The sequence below is a fragment of the Arachis hypogaea genome, chromosome 12 (assembly GCF_003086295.3).
Source record: "Arachis hypogaea cultivar Tifrunner chromosome 12, arahy.Tifrunner.gnm2.J5K5, whole genome shotgun sequence".
Lineage (NCBI taxonomy): Eukaryota > Viridiplantae > Streptophyta > Magnoliopsida > Fabales > Fabaceae > Arachis > Arachis hypogaea.
This window is the reverse complement of record NC_092047.1, coordinates 65,954,313-65,974,128: the sequence shown is the minus strand read 5'-3', so window position 1 is coordinate 65,974,128 and position 19,816 is coordinate 65,954,313. Positions and strand designations below refer to the sequence as shown.

The following is a 19,816-nucleotide window of genomic DNA, read 5'->3' as shown; positions in this document are numbered from 1 at the left end:
TTTTACCGACGGCGAAGTATCAATAAATATCAGTCAAACAAGTCATCATTGGTAGTTAACTTTCATTGATGACCTCGTAATAGGGACGGAAGTAAGTCAAGTCAGCTCGAACTCGACTCGTTAATAGCTCGATAAGCTAAACCTGTGAGCTGGTGAGCTAATTTTGAGCCTGGAATTAAGCTCATAAATTAAATGAGTCGAGGTTGAACTTGGATAAGCTCAGCTCATTACCTCGTGAGCTATTATATATATATATATATATTTAATGTAGGACAAAAATAAAAAAATTATAATTTATTGATAGATAAATAATATATAAAATTGATATTTTTAAATATTTTTTAAAATATATAAGTTATAATTTATTGATATAGAATTATAGATTATATTCCTATTATTTGAGTCAGCTCGTGAGCTTTCGGTGAGCCGAGCTTGAACTTAAGAAATAGGCTCAATTGTTAATGAGTTGAGTGATGAGCCACTATTTTATAGTTTATTTTGTACTGAATTGATTGGATTTTGTCAACTATTCTCACACTTATTCATGTAAATTGCATGTTTTTAAGTTTCCTTCCTAATTTCGTGCTATGATTGAAAACATGTTTCTTTGGCTTTAAAATTGCTAATTTTTAATCATCTCTTATTACCAATCGATGTCGTAATATGTTTGTTAAGTGTTTTCAGGGTTTATAGGGCAGGAATGGCTTAAAGGATGGACAGGAAGCATGCAAAAGTGGAAGGAACACAAGAAATTGAGAATTTCAGAAGCTGGTAGCGACGCGAACACGTGACCAGGAATTCGTTCAGCAACGCGTACGCGTGACGAGCGTCACGTGCCTCAGTAAAGCGTGTTCGCTGAGGGCAATTTCTGGGCTACTTTTGACCTAGTTTCAGGCCCGAAAATACAGATTGGAGGCTGTAGAGTGAAGCTGGAAGGGGGAATTAATCACTATTCATTCATTCACACTTTAGGTTTTAGAGGTAGATTTCTAGAGAGAGAGAGATGATCTCTCCTCTCTCTATGTTTTAGGGTTTTTAGTCTTATTTCTTCTTAGATTTAGATTTTCACATTGCTTTAATTTAGTTTTCCTTTACTCTTGTTTGTTCTAGCATCTTACTTCTTTTAGTTTCTTTGTTATTGCTTCCGTTTGTTTACTTCATTGTTGATGCACTCTTGCTCCCTTTGATTTAGATTAATGCAATTCATATTTTTATATTATTGTTCTTTCTTTAATTATTGGTTATTGTTGTCTTGCAATTGGGTATCTTAGATTTTATTATCTCTTATTAATTCTCTATGCTTTTATTTTGTGCCTTCCAAGTGTTTGATAAAATGCTTGGGTGGATTTTAATTTAGATTTTTATGTTCTTGACTTGGATTGATTATTTAGAGACTCTTGAGTTATCAAAAGTCTTTTGTTGAATGGTAATTGAAGATTGCCGATTAGCTTGAACTTCACCAAAGCTAGTCTCTCACTATGAGTTGACTAGGACTTGTGAACTCAAGTTGATTGTATGCACTTGACCTTCCTCCATTGGTTAGAGGTTAACTAAGTGAAGGCAATTCACATTTACTATCACAATTGACGATGATAATGAGGATAGGACTTCTAAGTCTCAATCCTTGCTAGGAGCTTTCTTAGTTATTAGTTTATTTTTCTCGCAATCTATATTTTCTTGTTCCTTATTTCAAAAACCCCAAAAATAGACTTTCCCATAACCGATAATAAACTACACTTCCCTGTAATTATTTGAGAGACGACCCGAGGTTTAAATACTTCAGTTAATTTTATTGGCTTTGCTTAAGTGACAAACAATTTAAACATTGACCGAGGATAATTTGCTGGTTTAGAACTATACTTGCAACGTGATATCTTTGTGAAAATCTTTACCGACAATTTTCCTCCGTCAAAATTTTGGCGCTATTGCCGGGGAATTGCAAATGTGTGCCTTTTTATTGGTTATTGTAAATATTGTGAATATGTTTGCCTTTTGCTTTTTTGTTAGTTTGTGCTAGTTTTAGACTTTGTTTACTCATTTCTTATTAGTTCTTGTTTTTATTTTCTCCTTTCATTATGAATTCTCACCCCTTTGACTATGAGTTTGGTTCAAATTTTATTGTAGGGAATGGAAGCTACAATGAGAACATGTATCAAGGTTGGGACAATCAAAGGTGGGAGGAGCCTCAAGCTTATGGACAACCTCCATGGCAACAACCCTCTCCAATGTACTACGAGTAAGGGCCATTCCATGATGCATACCAAGACAATGGATATGGTGGACTTCCTTGTGACTACCAACAACCACCACTGTATGCCTATGAACCCCCTCTTCAACATAGCTTTGAACCACCATACTCACAAGCCCCATACTGCCAAACACCTTCATATGATCCTAACCCTTATCCACCATAAAACCCATCTTACGAGCCATATGAATCATACATAGAACCACCCACATTCCAACACAATTACTCCCAAGAACCACCACCTCAATATACACCACCTCTAATGTATGCAAAATTTCAACCACAAGATGAATTTTTCTTTCCACCACAACCCTCCATAGGGGAATGTCCATATCCATCAATCCAAGAGCAATATGATCCTAATTATGTTAGCCAAGCAGAACAAGAGCCACGGGATCATTATAAGGAAGCAATGGATCGACTTCAAGCAACCATTCATCAAATGGAGCGAGAGGAAGGCCAAAAAGCACATAAAACTCTCATGGCTAACATTGCCAAAACGAGAGCCACTATCGACTCATGGGACTCATGCAACAAACAAAGCATTTTCACGGATGAATGTGGAAAGTCAACCAAAGAGCGGAGCATGAAAGAGATCTTGGAATCTCAACTTGAGAACAAGGGATTATAGTGTGTTGTGCAACAAGTGGAAAAGATGGAGAGTGTTGAACCGCCACATCCTTATCGTGATGAACCACCCTCCTATTATGAACCCCTTCTCCCAACCGATGAACCCTTCCATCCACCCCAACCTCCAATGGATGACACTCTTGATCTTATTTTTCAAGGGCAAAGAGAAATGCTAGGGACGACACTGGAGTTCATAGCTACCTTGACCGAGGTAGTAGATAATTTAGCTTCACTGCGCTTCAACACTCAAAGTACCCCTATGGCTGCATGTGGAGAATCAAATGAGGAACATAGCATGAAGGAGAAATTAGGAATTCCAGTGGAAAGTGAGGAATGTGACTTTGAATTGGAACAATTGGAGGAAGCCGTAATTGTTGAAGGGGAAGAAGGGGTTGAAGACTTAGGAGATGCTGAACCTCCATGGGGATCTAGAGTTATAGAGTATTCCTCCAAGAAGCTTGAAATCATTGTTGAGGAGGCTAGTGCACAACCTCCAAGGCATGTTCCTTATGAAGAATTGGACGGGATAGATCAAGAAGTAAGTTCCCTTGGTGATGATGATCAATAATCAAGCCATCCTAGTTATGAATTTACACCTACAAGTGAACCCCTTGAGTTAGAAGAGCCTTCTCCCGATAACATTGAAAGCAACATTGAGGTATATTCCTCTGATGACAAGTCATCTTATGCTAGTTTCACAAGAATTTTTCATTTGTTTCATTAGGTTTTATGAACTTTCTTGCACAATAAGTAAGTGGTTGGAGTGGAATTTTATGATTATTTGATTCAATCAAACATCATTTATTTTATACAAAATCATGAGATTTATGCAAGAATTAAGTGATTATTATGAATGATGCAAATTCTTATGATTTTAGTGAGACTTTGATTGCTTGTTTGGTTGATTTTAGGTGAGAAAATGAAGAAATGGAGAAGCACTGCAGAATAACGTAGCGTTCAAACAAAGAACGCCACGCTCAGTAAGCGACGCGCACGCGCATGGCACGCTTACACGTCAGGGGCAATTTTCGAAGACCCACGCGTATGTGTGCATGATGCATACGCGTGGAAGTGTTTGGCGCTCGTTTCAAAAGAGAGCGCTACGTTCAGCAAGCCAGCGTTTTCGGGCATGTTCAAATTTGGAGGCAAAATTTTCCAAACGACGCGCACGCGTCGAAGGGTCACATGGGACAAAGCACGCGCACGCGAGGTTGGCGCTGAAGCCTGAATTGAGATTTTGCTACCCACGCGCACGCGTAGAGGATGCGCACGCATGGGCAGCGCTCACTAAGCCAACGTAGCGCTCATTAAGAGAACGCTACCAATGATGTGTACGCGAGATAGGGACGTGCGGGCGTGTTTGGAGCTAGAGATTGATGGTGACGCGTACGCGTACGCGTGGATGAGCAAAAAGTGCAAAAGGACGCGCACGCGTCAGGGACGTATACGCGTGGAAAAGTGAACACTGCGCTCACTATGAGAACGCAACGTTCCCCTGGAAGCTGCAATTTTGATCCACTTCATACAAGGCCAAAAAGCCCACTTCAAGCACGGGAAGCCAGAATTGGAAAGTGTATAAATAGATAGGAATTTGATTTCATAGGGGAGCTCTCTTTTAATTTTCATTTTTTTAAAAATTTTAGAATTGAGATCAGATCTGAATTTTCCTTTCTTTTTTCGTTTTTTCTCTTCTGCAACGTTTTACTTTCTGTTTTGGATCTGAGAACTTGAATTAAAGAATTCTGCTGCATTTATTCATATTGAAGTCATCTTTTACTTTTCCTTTTGTATTTTAAAGAATTGGAGATCTGATCTTAGCTTTCCTTCCACTTTTATTTCACTTGCAATTTCTTGTTTTCTATTTTATTAAGAGAGCAATTGAGATCTTAGTTTTCTTTCTGTTTTGTTATTCTTCTGTAATTTTTCATTCTCTTTTAAGATTTCAGAATAGATATAAGTTTTCATTCTGCTTTGATTCTTCTGTTTTCATTTCTGTTTTGGTACTAAAATCCTAATTGATCTATTTTCTACATTTCTTCATCTGAGAATTTTCTAATTCGTTGCAATTTACTTTTCCAGTTCTGTTTTGATTCCCAACACCCAAATCCCATTATCATTCATGCAATTTAAGTTTTCCAGCAGTTTAGATTCAGCAATTTATATTTCTTGCACTTTAAGTTTCAGCTATTTACTTTTCTTGCAATTTAAGTTTCAGCTCTTTTAATTTCTTGCACTTTAAGTTTCTGTTTCTTCTGCACTCTAAGATTCTGCCAATTTTTATTCTGCATTTTAGTTTACTTTCAATTTAGTTTCTGTAAATCAAATCTCACCAAAATCATCAAATATTCACTTAACTAAATTCATCACCATACTAAAGTTGCTCAATCCATCAATCCCTGTGGGATTGACCTCACTCCTGTGAGTTATTACTACTTGATGTGACCCGGTACACTTACCGGTGAGTTTGTGTCGAATCGTTTTTCCCTCATCGAGTTTTTGGCGCCGTTGCCGGGGATTGATTTAGATTGACAATGGTTAAGTAGGTGATAATCTAGATTAAGCACTTTTTCTTTGTTTTTGTTAAGAATTTTTACTGTTTGAGATTTTGTTTCAACTAACCTTAACAACACTCTAGCAGTAGAGTGTTTTATTTTAGTTTTCTGGTTTTGTTTGTGTTGTATGCCAGGAGGAAGAAGAGGTGCATCCACCTCTTTTGATTCTGAGCCAGAGAGGACATTCTTGAGATTGAGAAGAGAAGCAAGAGGAAAGGGAGTTATAGGAGAAGAAGAATCAGAAGAAGAGGATCAAGAGATGGAGGGTAACATCCCAAATCCACCTGAGGATGTGGCTAACAACAATGGCCAGCCTCAGAGAAGAGTTTTAGCCTTTTACCCTATTCCCAACCCAAGGAATTGTGGGAGCAGTATCCTAACCCCCAATGTCCATGCCAATAACTTCGAACTCAAGCCTCAACTGATTACCCTGGTTCAAAATAATTGTCAATATGGAGGAAGTGCTGCTAAAGACCTAAACCAACACCTCTCTGTGTTTTTGAGAATTTGTGACACTGTCAAAACCAATGGAGTCCATCCTGACATCTACAAACTCTTGTTATTCCCATTTTCACTTAGAGATAAAGCCACACATTGGTTAGAAACCTTCCCTAAAGAAAGCATCACCAATTGGGATGATTTGGTTAGCAAATTTCTAGCCAAATTCTATCCACCTCAATGAGTCATCAAGCTGAAAACTGATGTGCAAACCTTCAGACAGTTAGAAGGAGAATCATTGTATGAAGCACGGGAGAGGTATAAAGCCTTGATCAGAAGGTGTCCAGAAGAAATGTTCAGTGAATGGGTGGAGCTATAGAATTTCTATGAAGGCTTGTCCTTGCCTTCAAGAAAAGCTTTAGATTATTCTTTAGGAGGATCCTTACAAATGATGAAGACTGCTCAAGAGGCACATGATCTTATAGACATGGTGGCCAAAAATGAGTATTTCTACTCTTCTGAAAGGCAAGCAGCTCCAAAGAAAGGTGTATTTAAACTTGAAGGAGTTGATACAATATTAGCTCAGAATAAACTCATGCACCAGCAGCTTCAACAGTAAATTGAGATGATGACAAAGAGGATGGATGGATTATAACTTGCAGCAGTGAGCACAACTAACCAACCACCAGGGGTGTAGGGACAGCAGGAGGAAAGTTATGAAGAATAGCAGCCTGAACAAGTGCAGTAAATGCACAATCAAGGTTCTGGACCAAATGATTTCCATGGAGACACTTACAACTCATCTTGGAGAAACCACCCCAATCTGAAATGGGGAGAGAACCAGAACTAGCAACCTTGGCAAAGGAACTCCAACCAAAATAGTTTCTGCAACACAAACCACCAAAACCATCAAAACACTAACCAAAATCTACCCAGAAAACCACAAAACAATCAACCCCAACCCAACTTCTATCCACCCAATAACCCATCAACTAACCAAAATAACTTTCATCCCGCATCTACATCCCACACTCAGCCACAACCACCCCAAGAATCTCAAAGAATCTCTACCCTGGAGATGATGATGGAGAAAATGATCAAGCATCAAGAATTGGCCAACAAGAACCATGAAGCTTCACTGAGGAATCTGGAAAGACAAATTGGACAGCTGTCCAAGCAAACAGTAGCTGAAAGACCAACCACTGCCTTGCCAAGTGGCATTATTCCCAACCCCAAGGAAGAATGTAAAGCAATTCAACTTAGGAGTGGAAAGACATTGGAGAATAACAAAGAAGCTAACAAAAAGTCAGCAGAGGATGATAAGGCCAACAACAAGGAAGAAGTGACAATCAAAGAAAAGGACCAGAAAGAGCTCAGAAAGAAGGATGAAGAATCACAAACTTCAAAGAAGGGAAAACAAGTCATGATAGAGCCTCCACAAGAACAGAGAAAGGAAGTTAAACACTACATCCCTCCTTTGCCGTACCCTCAAAGATTGCAAAGAGAGCTCAAGGATCAACAGTTTCCCAAATTTCTGGAAGTTTTTAAGAAGCTGGAAATCAATATCCATCTTGCTGAAGTATTGGTGCAAATGCCTCTATATGATAAATTCCTCAAGGAGCTCATCAACAAAAAAAGAAGTTGGAATGAGAAGGAAACTGTGATCTTGACACAAGAATGTAGTGCAGTGATTCAAAAAGGCCTCCCACCAAAACTCAAAGATCCTGGGAGTTTCTTTCTGCCTAGCACTATTGGAAATATAGTAATTGATAAGGCATTGTGTGAGTTAGGATCAAGTATCAATCTGATGCCCTTATCTATGATGAGGAAGTTGTTCATAGAAGAAGTAAAACCTATAAGGATGACCTTGCAACTTGCTGACAGATCAATGGTGATCCCTAATGGAGTGGTTGAGAACCTCTTAATCAAGGTGGATAAATTCATATTTCCAGCAGATTTTGTGATCTTAGATCTGGATGAAGAGGAAAGCGATTCCATCATATTGGAAAGACCTTTCCTAGCCACAGCAAGAGCCATCATTGATGTGGAAAAGGGAGAAATGACTCTGAGAGCACATGATGAGAAGATCACTCTAAATGTCTTTAAGGAAATCCAGCATACTACTGAAGAGAAAAGCTGCATGAGAGTTGAAGAGGAAGACTTGAATTGGAAGGAAAAGCCCAAGGAGGCACTCATCAGACCACCTTTGAAGCAAAAGACCATAGAATCAATCATTGAGAAGAAAATTCCAGACAAAAAAACTGCTGCAAAGAAGGAAGGGTCACTAAAGAAAGAAAAGAAGAGCAAGAAAAAGGTTCCAAAAGGGTGAAAAAACAAGAAAATACCAACTGAGGGATTCTCAGAAGGAGACAAAGTGAAACTGATCTACCAGCAGTTGGAGACAAATCCACAAACTGGTGATTTCTACACTGTCAATAAGATACTCTCGTTGGAGTATATAGAGATTGTTCATCAAGGCACAGGAAGAAAGCTCACAGTGAGAGGGGACAAGCTAAGGCACCACAGTCATCATCCACCCTAACGAGGAGCCAATGTCAAGCTAGTGACAATAAAAGAGTGCTCCATGGGAGGCAGCCCATGATTTAATGTTCTTGCTTTTGTTTTAATTTCAATAATTAATGGTCTTTCTAGCATAAATTTGAACTCTCATGGGTAAATTTAATAACTGCACACATTGTTTCGAAGCATATGTCTAAATCCTAAGTTCGTGTGCTGATGAGCGGATAATTTATACGCTTTTTGGCATTGTTTTTAGTATGTTTTTAGTAGAATCTAGTTACTTTTAGGGATGTTTTCATTAGTTTTCATGTTAAATTCACATTTCTGGACTTTACTATGAGTTTGTGTGTTTTTCTGTGATTTCAGGTATTTTCTGGCTGAAATTGAGGGACTTGAGCAAAAATCAGATTCAGAGGTTGAAGAAGGACTGCTGATGCTGTTGGATTCTGATCTCCCTGCACTCAAAGTGGATTTTCTGGAGCTACAGAACTCAAAATGGCGCACTTCCAATTGCGTTGGAAAGTAGACATCCAAGGCTTTCCAGCAATATATAATAGTCTATACTTTGGCCGAGTTTATACGATGTAAAAGGGCGTTGAACGCCAGTTCTATGCTGCTGTTTGGAGTTAAACACCAGAAACACGTCACAAACTAGAGTTGAACGCCATAAATACGTTACAAACTGGCGTTCAACTCCAAGAATGACCTCTGCACGTGTAACATTCAAGCTCAGCCCAAGCACACACCAAGTGGGCCCTGGAAGTGGATTTATGCATCAATTACTTACTTCTGTAAACCCTAGTAGCTAGTTTATTATAAATAGGACTTTTTATTATTGTATTAGACATCTTTGGATTATCTTTTGATCATTTTGAGATCTCTAGACCTCCATGGGAGGCTGTCCACTCAGCCATGCTTACCCTATATTCACTTATGTATTTTCATACGGTAGAGTTTCTGCACTCCATAGATTAAGGTGTGGAGCTCTGCTGTTACTCAAAGATTAATGCAAAGTACTACTGTTTTTCTATTCAATTCAACTTATTCCGCTTCTAAGATATTCATTCGCACTTCAACCTGAATGTGATGAACGTGACAATCATCATCATTCCCTATGAACGCGTGCCTGACAACCACTTCCGTTCTACCTTAGATTGAATGAGTATCTCTTGGATCTCTTAATCAGAATCTTCGTGGTATAAGCTAGATTGATGGCGGCATTCATGAGAGTCCGGAAAGTCGAAACCTTGTCTGTGGTATTCCGAGTAGGACTCTGGGATTGAATGACTGTGACGAACTTCAAACTCGCGAGTGCTGGGCATAGTGACAGACGCAAAAGGAGGGTGAATCCTATTCCAGTATGATCGAGAACCTCAGATGATTAGCCGTGCTGTGACAGAGCATTTGGACCATTTTCACAAGAGGATGGGATGCAGCCATTGACAAGGGTGATGCCTCCAGACGATTAGCCATGCAGTGATAGCACATCGGACCATTTTCCAGAGAGGATAAAAAGTAGCCATTGACAACGGTGATGTCCTTACATAAAGCCAGCAATGGAAAGGAGTAGGATTGATTGGATGAAGACAGCAGGAAAGCAGAGGTTCAGAGGAACGAAAGCATCTCTACGCGCTTATCTGAAATTCTCACCAATGATTAACATAAGTATTTCTATCCTTATTTTATTATATATTTTCGACAACTCCGTAACCATTTTATATCCGCCTGATTGAGATCTACAAGGTGACCATAGCTTGCTTCATACCAACAATCTCCGTGGGATCGACCCTTACTCACGTAAGGTTTATTACTTGGACGACCCAGTGCACTTGCTGGTTAGTTGTATCGAAGTTGTGAATGAAAAACAATTTATTAAGACGTGCGTACAGAGTTTTTTTTGGCGCCGTTACCTGAGATCACAATTTCGTGCACCAAGTTTTTGGCGCCGTTGCCGGGGATTGTTCGAGTTTGGACAACTGACGGTTCATCTTGTTGCTCAGATTAGGTAATTTTCTTTTTGTTTTATTTTAAAAAATTTTTCAAAAATCTTTCAAAAATTTCTCATCTGTTTTCGAAAAAAAAAAATATAAATCTTTTCAAAAATATATTTTTCTTCAGAATTTTTAAGAATGAATTCTAGTGTTTCATGAAGCATGTTGAAGCATGGCTGGCTATAAAGCCATGTCTAAATTCTTTTGGACTGAGGTTTTGGCCTAAAATTGAATGAATTACTCGCATATTCATGCTAAAGCTTAACTGGCTATTAAGCCATGTCTAACCCTCAGATTGGAGCTTTAGACTAACATGGCAAGATTCCTGGAATTCATATTAAAAATTTTGGAATCCTTATTTTTCTTTTTCAATCAATTTTCGAAAAATACCAAAAAAATTAGAAAATCATAAAAATCAAAAATATTTTTTGTGTTTCTTGTTTGAGTCATGTGTCATGTTATAAGTTTGGTGTCAATTGCATTTTTTCTAAAAATTCTTTGCATTTTTCGAAAAATTCATGCATTCATGGTGTTCTTCATGATCTTCAAGTTGTTCTTGGTAAGTCTTCTTGTTTGATCTTGATGTTTTCTTGTTTTGCATCTTTTCTTGTTTTACATGTGCATTTTTGCATTCATAGTGTCTGAACATGAAAGATTTCTAAGTTTGGTGTCTTGCATATTTTCTTTGCATTAAAAATTTTTCAAAAAAGTTCTTGATGTTCATCTTGACATTCAAAGTGTTCTTGGTGTTCATCTTGACATTCATAGCATTCTTGCATGCATTCATTGTTTTGATCCAAAATTTTCATGCATTGCATCATTTTCATGTTTTTCTCTTTTATCATTAAAAATTCAAAAATAAAAAAAAATCTTTCCCTTTTTCCCTCTTAAAATTTCGAAAATTAGATTTGAATTTTTCAAAAATTTTTAAAATCTAGTTGTTTTTATGAGTCAAATCAAATTTTCAATTTAAAAATCTTATCTTTTTCAAAATCTTTTTCAAAAATCAAATCTTTTTCATTTTTCTTAGTTATTTTCGAAAATTATAAAAATATTTTTCAAAAATATTTTTCTTAATTTTATCTCATAATTTTCGAAAATAACATCATCAATTAATGTTTTGATTCAAAAATTTCAAGTTTGTTACTTGCTTGCTAAGAAAGATTCAAACTTTAAGTTCTAGAATCATATCTTGTGATTTCTTGTGAATCAAGTCATTAATTGTGATTCTAAAATTCAAATCTTTTTCAAAAACTAATTTCAATCATATCTTTTTAAAAATATCTTCTTATCTTATCTTTTTCAAAAATTTGATTTTAAAATATCTTTTCTAACTTCTTATCTTCTTATCTTTTCAAAAATTGATTTTCAAAATTTGTTTCAACTAACTAACTAATTTTTTGTTTGTTTCTTATCTTTTTCAAAACTACCTAACCAACTCTCTCTCTCTAATTTTCGAAAATATCTCCCTCTTTTTCAAAAATTATTTTTAATTAACTAATTATTTTAATTTTTGATTTTAATTTTCGAAAATTACTAACCTTTTTCAAAAATAATTTTCGAAAATCACTAACTCTTTTTCAAAAATAATTTTCGAAAATTCTCTCTCTCTCATCTCACATCTCTGCTCTCCTCACCCTTGTGTTTCTTTCCTTACATTACATTCTTTTCTTCTTCTTTTCTTCTACTCACACAGGGACCTCTATACTGTGGTAAAAAGGATCCCTATTATTATTATTTTTTTGTTCCCTCTTTTTCATATGAGCAGGAGCAAAGACAAGAATATTCTTGTTGAAGCAGATCCAGAACCTGAAAGGACTCTGAAGAGGAAACTAAGAGAAGCTCAATTACAACAATCCAGCAAGCACCTTTCAAAAATTTTCGAACAAGAAGAGGAGATGGCAGCCAAAAATAATAATAATGCAAGGAGGATGCTTGGTGACTTTACTGCACCAAATTCCAATTTACATGGAAAAAGCATCTCTATCCCTACCATTGGAGCAAACAATTTTGAGCTGAAACCTCAGCTAGTTTCTCTAATGCAACAAAACTACAAGTTTCATGGACTTCCATCTGAAGATCCTTTTCAGTTCTTAACTGAATTTTTTGCAGATCTGTGATACTGTTAAGACTAATGGAGTAGATCCTGAAGTCTACAGGCTCATGCTTTTCCCTTTTGCTGTAAGAGACAGAGCTAGAATATGGTTGGACTCTCAACCCAAAGATAGCCTGAACTCTTGGGATAAGCTGGTCAAGGCTTTCTTAGCCAAGTTCTTTCCTCCTCAAAAGCTGAGTAAGCTTAGAGTGGATGTTCAGACCTTCAGACAGAAAGAAGGTGAATCCCTCTACGAAGCTTGGGAGAGATACAAAGAACTGACCAAAAAGTGTCCTTCTGACATGCTTTTAGAATGGACCATCCTGGACATATTCTATGATGGTCTGTCTGAATTAACTAAGATGTCATTGGATACTTCTGCAGGTGGATCCATTCACCTAAAGAAAACGCCTACAGAAGCTCAAGAACTCATTGACATGGTTGCTAATAACCAATTCATGTACACTTCTGAGAGGAATCCTGTGAGTAATGGGACGCCTATGAAGAAGGGAGTTCTTGAAATTGATACTCTAAATGCCATATTGGCTCAGAACAAAATATTGACTCAGCAAGTCAATATGATTTCTCAGAGTCTGAATGAAATGCAAGCTGCATCCAACAGTACTCAAGAGGCATCTTCTGAAGAAGAAGCTTATGATCCTGAGAACCCTGCAATAGCAGAGGTAAATTACTTAGGTGAACCTTATGGAAACACCTATAACTCATCAAGGAGAAATCATCCAAATTTCTCATGGAAGGATCAACAAAAGCCTCAACAAGGCTTTAATAATGGTGGAAGAAATAGGTTTAACAATAGTAAACCTTTTCCATCATCCACTCAGCAACAGACAGAGAACTCTGAACAAAATATCTCTAATTTAGCAAACTTAGTCTCTGATCTATCTAAGGCCACTGTAAGTTTCATGAATGAAACAAGGTCCTCCATTAGAAATTTGGAGGCACAAGTGGGCCAGCTGAGTAAAAGGATCACTGAAATCCCTCCTAGTACTCTCCCAAGCAATACAGAAGAAAATCCAAAAGGAGAGTGCAAGGCCATTGACATAGTCAACACGGCCGAACCTAGAGAGGAAGGGGAGGACGTGAATCCCAGTGAGGAAGACCTCCTGGGGACGTCCAGTGATCAATAAGGAGTTTCCCTTTGAGGAACCAAAGGAATCTGAGGCTCATCTAGAGACCATAGAGATTCCACTAAACCTCCTTATGCCATTCATGAGCTCTGATGAGTATTCTTCTTCTGAAGAGAATGAGGATGTTACTGAAGAGCAAGTTACTAAGTACCTTGGTGCAATCATGAAGCTGAATGCCAAATTATTTGGTATTGAGACTTGAGAAGATGAACCTCCCTTGTTCACCAATGAACTAAGTGATCTGGATCAACTGACATTGCCTCAGAAGAAACAGGATCCTGGAAAGTTCCTAATACCTTGTACCGTAGGCACCATGACCTTTGAGAAGGCTCTATGTGACCTTGGGTCAGGGATAAACCTCATTCCCCTCTCTGTAATAGAGAAACTGGGAATCTTTAGGGTGCAAACTGCTAAAATCTCATTAGAGATGGCAGACAATTCAAGAAAACAGGCTTATGGACAAGTAGAGGACGTGCTAGTAAAGGTTGAAGGCCTTTACATCCCTGCTGATTTCATAGTCCTGGATACTGGGAGGGATGAGGATGAATCCATCATCCCTGGAATTCCTAGCCACAGCAAGAGCTGTGATTGATGTTGACAGAGGTGAACTAGTCCTTCAATAGAATGGGGACTCCCTTGTGTTTACAACTCAAGGTTATCCTTCTGTAAACATGGAAAAGAGGCATAGTAAGCTTCTCTTAAAACAGAGTCAACCAGAGCCCCCACAGTCAAACTCTAAGTTTGGTGTTGGGATGCCACAACCAAACTCTAAGTTTGGTGTTGAACTCCCATATCCAAACTCTAAGTTTGGTGTTGGGAAGTCTCAACAATGCTCTGAACATTTGTGAGGCTCCATGAGAGCCCACTGTCAAGCTATTGATATTAAAGAAGCGCTTGTTGGGAGGCAACCCAATTTTTATCTAATTTTATTTTTCTTGTTCTTTCATGTTTTATTAGGTTCATGATCATGTGGAGTCACAAAATAAATATAAAAATTGAAAACGGAATCAAAAACAGCAGAAGAAAAATCACACCCTGGAGGAAGACCTTACTGGCGTTTAAACGCCAGTAAGAAGCATCTGGCTGGCGTTCAACGCCAGAACAGAGCATGGTTCTGGCGCTGAACGCCCAAAATGGGCAGGATCTGGGCATTTGTACGCCAGAATTGCACCCTGGATAAGAGCTGGCGCTGAACGCCCTGGCGTTCAACGCCAGAAATGGGCAACAAGTGGGCGTTCAACGCCCAGAACAAGCACCAATCTGGCGCTGAACGCCCAGAGTTGTGTGCAAAGGTATTTTGCATGCCTAATTTGGTGCAAGGTTGTAAATCCTTGAACACCTCAGGATCTGTGGACCTCACAGGATCCCCACCTACCTCACCCTCTCTCTCTCTCTCCATTCATGGTCATCCCTTCTGTTTTCCATTTACCACTCACATCCATACACCCATCTACCTTCAAAATTCAACATCTCTTCCCCACCCAATCCCACCCATATGGCCGAATACACACATCCCTCCATCTCCTCCATATCTTCTTCTTCTTCTTCTTCTTCTTCTTCTTCTTCTTCTTCTTCTTCTTCTTCTTCTTCTTCTTCTTCTTCTTCTTCTTCTTCTATTCTTTCTTCTTTTGCTCGAGGGCGAGCAACATTCTAAGTTTGGTGTGGTAAAAGCATAGCTTTTTTGTTTTTCCATAACCATTAATGGCACCTAAGGCCAGAGAAACCTCAAGAAAGAGGAAAGGGAAGACAATTGCTTCCACCTCTGAGCCATGGGAGATGGAAAGATTCATCTCCCAAGCCCATCACTAAGAAAAGGATGGAGCAAACAAGAGATCCCACTCATGGAGTTCAAGAAACACATGAGGAAGCTTACCATCAAGAAATCCCTGAGATACCTCAAGGGACGCACTTTCCTCAACAAAACTATTGGGAGCAAATCAACACCTCCCTAGGAGAATTAAGTTCCAACATGGGACAATTAAGGGTGGAACATCAAGAGCACTCCATCATCCTTCATGAAATTAGAGAAGATAAAAAAGCAATGAGGGAGGAGCAACAAAGACAAGGAAGAGACATAGAAGAGCTCAAGGACATCATTGGTTCCTCAAGAAGGAAACGCCACCATCACTAAGGTGGACTCATTCCTTGTTCTTAAATTCTCTGTTTTTCATTTTCTCTATGTTAAGTGCTTATCCATGTTTGTGTCTTCATTACATGATCATTAGTATTTAGTAACATTGTCTTAAAGTTATGAATGTCCTATGAATCCATCACCTCTCTTAAATGAAAAATGTTTTAATTCAAAAGAACAAGAAGTACATGAGTTTCGAATTTATCCTTGAACTTAGTTTAATTATATTGATGTGGTGACAATACTTCTTGTTTTCTGAATGAATGCTTGAACAGTGCATATGTTTTTTAAAGTTGTTGTTTAAGAATGTTAAATATGTTGGCTCTTGAAAGAATGATGACAAGGAAACATGTTATTTGATAATCTGAAAAATCATAAAAATGATTCTAGAAGCAAGAAAAAGCAGCAAAGAACAGAGCTTGCAGAAAAAAAAAAAAAGAAAAAAATAGCGAAAAAAATAGAAAGAAAAAGAAAAAGCCAAAAGCTCTTAAAACCAAGAGGCAAGAGCAAAAAGCCAATAACCCTTAAAACCAAAAGGCAAGGGTAAATAAAAAGAATCCCAAGGCTTTGAGCATCAGTGGATAGGAGGGCCTAAAGGAATAAAATCCCGGCCTAAGCGGATAACCCAAGCTGTCCCTAACCATGTGCTTGTGGCGTGAAGGTGTCAAGTGAAAACTTGAGACTGAGCGGTTAAAGTCAAGCTCCAAAGCAAAAAAAGAGTGTGCTTAAGAACCCTGGACACCTATAATTGGGGACTTTAGCAAAGCTGAGTCACAATCTGAAAAGGTTCACCCAATTATGTGTCTGTGGCATTTATGTATCCGGTGGTAATACTGGAAAACAAAGTGCTTAGGGCCACGACCAAGACTCATAAAGTAGCTGTGTTCAAGAATCATTATACTGAACTAGGAGAATCAATAACACTATCTGAACTCTGAGTTCCTATAGATGCCAATCATTCTGAATTTCAATGGATAGAGTGAGATGCCAAAACTATTCAAGAGGCAAAAAGCTACAAGTCCCGCTCATTTAATTGGAGCTATGTTTCATTGATAGTTTGGAATTTACAATATATTCTCTTCTTTTTATCCTATTTGATTTTCAGTTGCTTGGGGACAAGCAACAATTTAAGTTTGGTGTTGTGATGAGCGGATAATTTATACGCTTTTTGGCATTATTTTTAGTATGTTTTTAGTAGAATCTAGTTACTTTTAGGGATGTTTTCATTAGTTTTCATGTTAATTTCACATTTCTGGACTTTACTATGAGTTTGTGTGTTTTTCTGTGATTTCAGGTATTTTCTGGCTGAAATTGAGGGACTTGAGCAAAAATCAGATTCAGAGGTTGAAGAAGGACTGCTGATGCTGTTGGATTCTGACCTCCCTGCACTCAAAGTAGATTTTCTGGAGCTACAGAACTCAAAATGGTGCGCTTTCAATTGCGTTGGAAAGTAGACATCCAGGGCTTTCCAGCAATTTATAATAGTCCATACTTTGGCTGAGTTTAGACGATGTAAAAGGGCGTTGAACGCCAGTTCTATGCTGCTGTCTGGAGTTAAACGCCAGAAACACGTCACAAACCTGAGTTGAACGCCAGAAATACGTTACAAACTGGCGTTCAACTCCAAGAATGACCACTGCACGTGTAACATTCAAGCTCAGCCCAAGCACACACCAAGTGGGCCCTGGAAGTGGATTTATGTATCAATTACTTACTTCTGTAAACCCTAGTAGCTAGTTTTTTATAAATAGGACTTTTTATTATTGTATTAGACATCTTTGGATTATATTTTGATCATTTTGAGATCTCTAGACCTCCATGGGAGGCTGGCCACTCGGCCATGCTTACCTTATATTCACTTATGTATTTTCATACGGTAGAGTTTCTGTACTTCATAGATTAAGGTGTGGAACTCTGCTGTTCCTCAAAGATTAATGCAAAGTACTACTGTTTTTCTATTCAATTCAACTTATTCCGCTTCTAAGATATTCATTCGCACTTCAAACTGAATGTGATGAACGTGACAATCATCATCATTCCCTATGAACGCGTGCCTGACAACCACTTCCGTTCTACCTTAGATTGAATGAGTATCTCTTGGATCTCTTAATCAGAATCTTTGTGGTATAAGCTAGATTGATGGCGGCATTCATGAGAGCCCGGAAAGTCTAAACCTTGTCTGTGGTATTCCGAGTAGGACTCTGGGATTGAATGACTGTGATGAACCTCAAACTCGCGAGTGCTGGGCGTAGTGACAGACGCAAAAGGAGGGTGAATCCTATTCCAGTATGATCGAGAACCTCAGATGATTAGCCGTGCTGTGACAGAGCATTTGGACCATTTTCACAAGAGGATGGGATGCAGCCATTGACAAGGGTGATGCCTCCAGACGATTAGCCATGCAGTGACAGCGCATCGGACCATTTTCCAGAGAGGATAAAAAGTAGCCATTGACAACGGTGATGTCCTTACATAAAGCCAGCCAAGGAAAGGAGTAGGATTGATTGGATGAAGACAGCAGAAAAGCAGAGGTTCAGAGGAACGAAAGCATCTCTACGCGCTTATCTGAAATTCTCACCAATGATTTACATAAGTATTTCTATCCTTATTTTATTATATATTTTCGAAAACTCCATAACCATTTTATATCCGCCTGACTGAGATCTACAAGGTGACCATAGCTTGCTTCATACCAACAATCTCCGTGGGATCGACCCTTACTCACGTAAGGTTTATTACTTGGACGACCCAGTGCACTTGCTGGTTAGTTGTATCGAAGTTGTGAATGAAAAACAATTTATTAAGACGTGCGTACAGAGTTTTTTTTGGCGCCGTTACCTGAGATCACAATTTCGTGCACCATGTGGCTAAAGGCACTCTAAAATGGTTTTTCAAGCATGCTGATCATATAACCATTTTAGGATATATACTCATTCATTCTATTGAAGTATATAGCCAAACATTAAGTTTGGTGTCTACATATGCTATGAAATTCAGGAAGTCACTTTTGCTCAGAGAGTCAAGTTCATGAAAAGATAAATCATATCTGCATCATTCTTGCGAATTGATTTTATTAAAGTAGAAAATAAAATGTTCCTTGTAACAAATATACTAATTATGACAGACATTCATGGGGTTTCATATGAATCACTTAGCAGGAAACAGGTTTGGTGTTCACCAATATTTTGTTCAATTTTAAGGGGCATAGTTGGTTATTCATAGATAAGGAACATATAGCAAATTTTAATTTTGTTTATGTATATACTTTTCACTTGATAACCACCACCATGCCAAATTCAAATTTTGAGCTCACTATTGCCTTGATTGAAATGGATAGGGATGAAGAAGATCAAAGAAAGGACAAAACCATGTCATATACGATTGTCCCAAGGAGGAAAAGTGAGTCACATGTGCTTGGAAATGGCTCTTTTGGGGAGCACAAATCTGCATGTTTCAGCACCTAGGAAACCGAACCATATGCCCAATGGGGAGGTGGTTCTTGTCCTTATTCAACTCAACATGCGGACCACACATTCCCACATTCTCAAGATCATCCTCACCATCTATTTTCAACAATGTCACTATAAAAAGGTCCTACAGTACAATCGTGATGCCTATCCCCAACCACACTTATGCTTGCACCCAAAAGTTTAGTTCTTACATTCCTTAATATGCTAAGCTAGCAACGTGTTGTATTTGTTCCCAAACCATACTTGCTTTCTTTGAATTCATACCCTTGCTTCACCTTTAAGCCAAACTTTCACTCAATGCCAACTTCTCAGTCTACAAGCCACATAAATCCTATATCCCTCTCCATTATTCATTTCTCAACTCGGCCTCCTCCTTCCCTAATTAAATGGCTTCATCAAGTTCTAGAAGAAGGAAAGGGAAGCAACCAGTCGAAAATGAACCACCAACTTATGATGACAGAAGATTTAAATCTCAATTTCATGAGTCACGATATCATAGGTTGATGGAATCAAAAGAAGTCATTCCAGAGATTGGCTTCAGATTGAAAGAAGGAGAATACCCCATCATGAGAAGGATAATCGAACAGAGAAGA

At 38.2% G+C, this 19,816-nt stretch overlaps 1 non-coding gene across 1 annotated transcript; it reads right to left on the bottom strand.

Annotated features, from left to right (window-relative positions):
- Positions 1-12,674: 12,674 nt before the first annotated feature.
- Positions 12,675-12,782, bottom strand: LOC112731064 (small nucleolar RNA R71). The gene has a single exon (XR_003166859.1). It is a non-coding gene; the product is annotated as a small nucleolar RNA R71 (small nucleolar RNA).
- Positions 12,783-19,816: the final 7,034 nt, after the last annotated feature.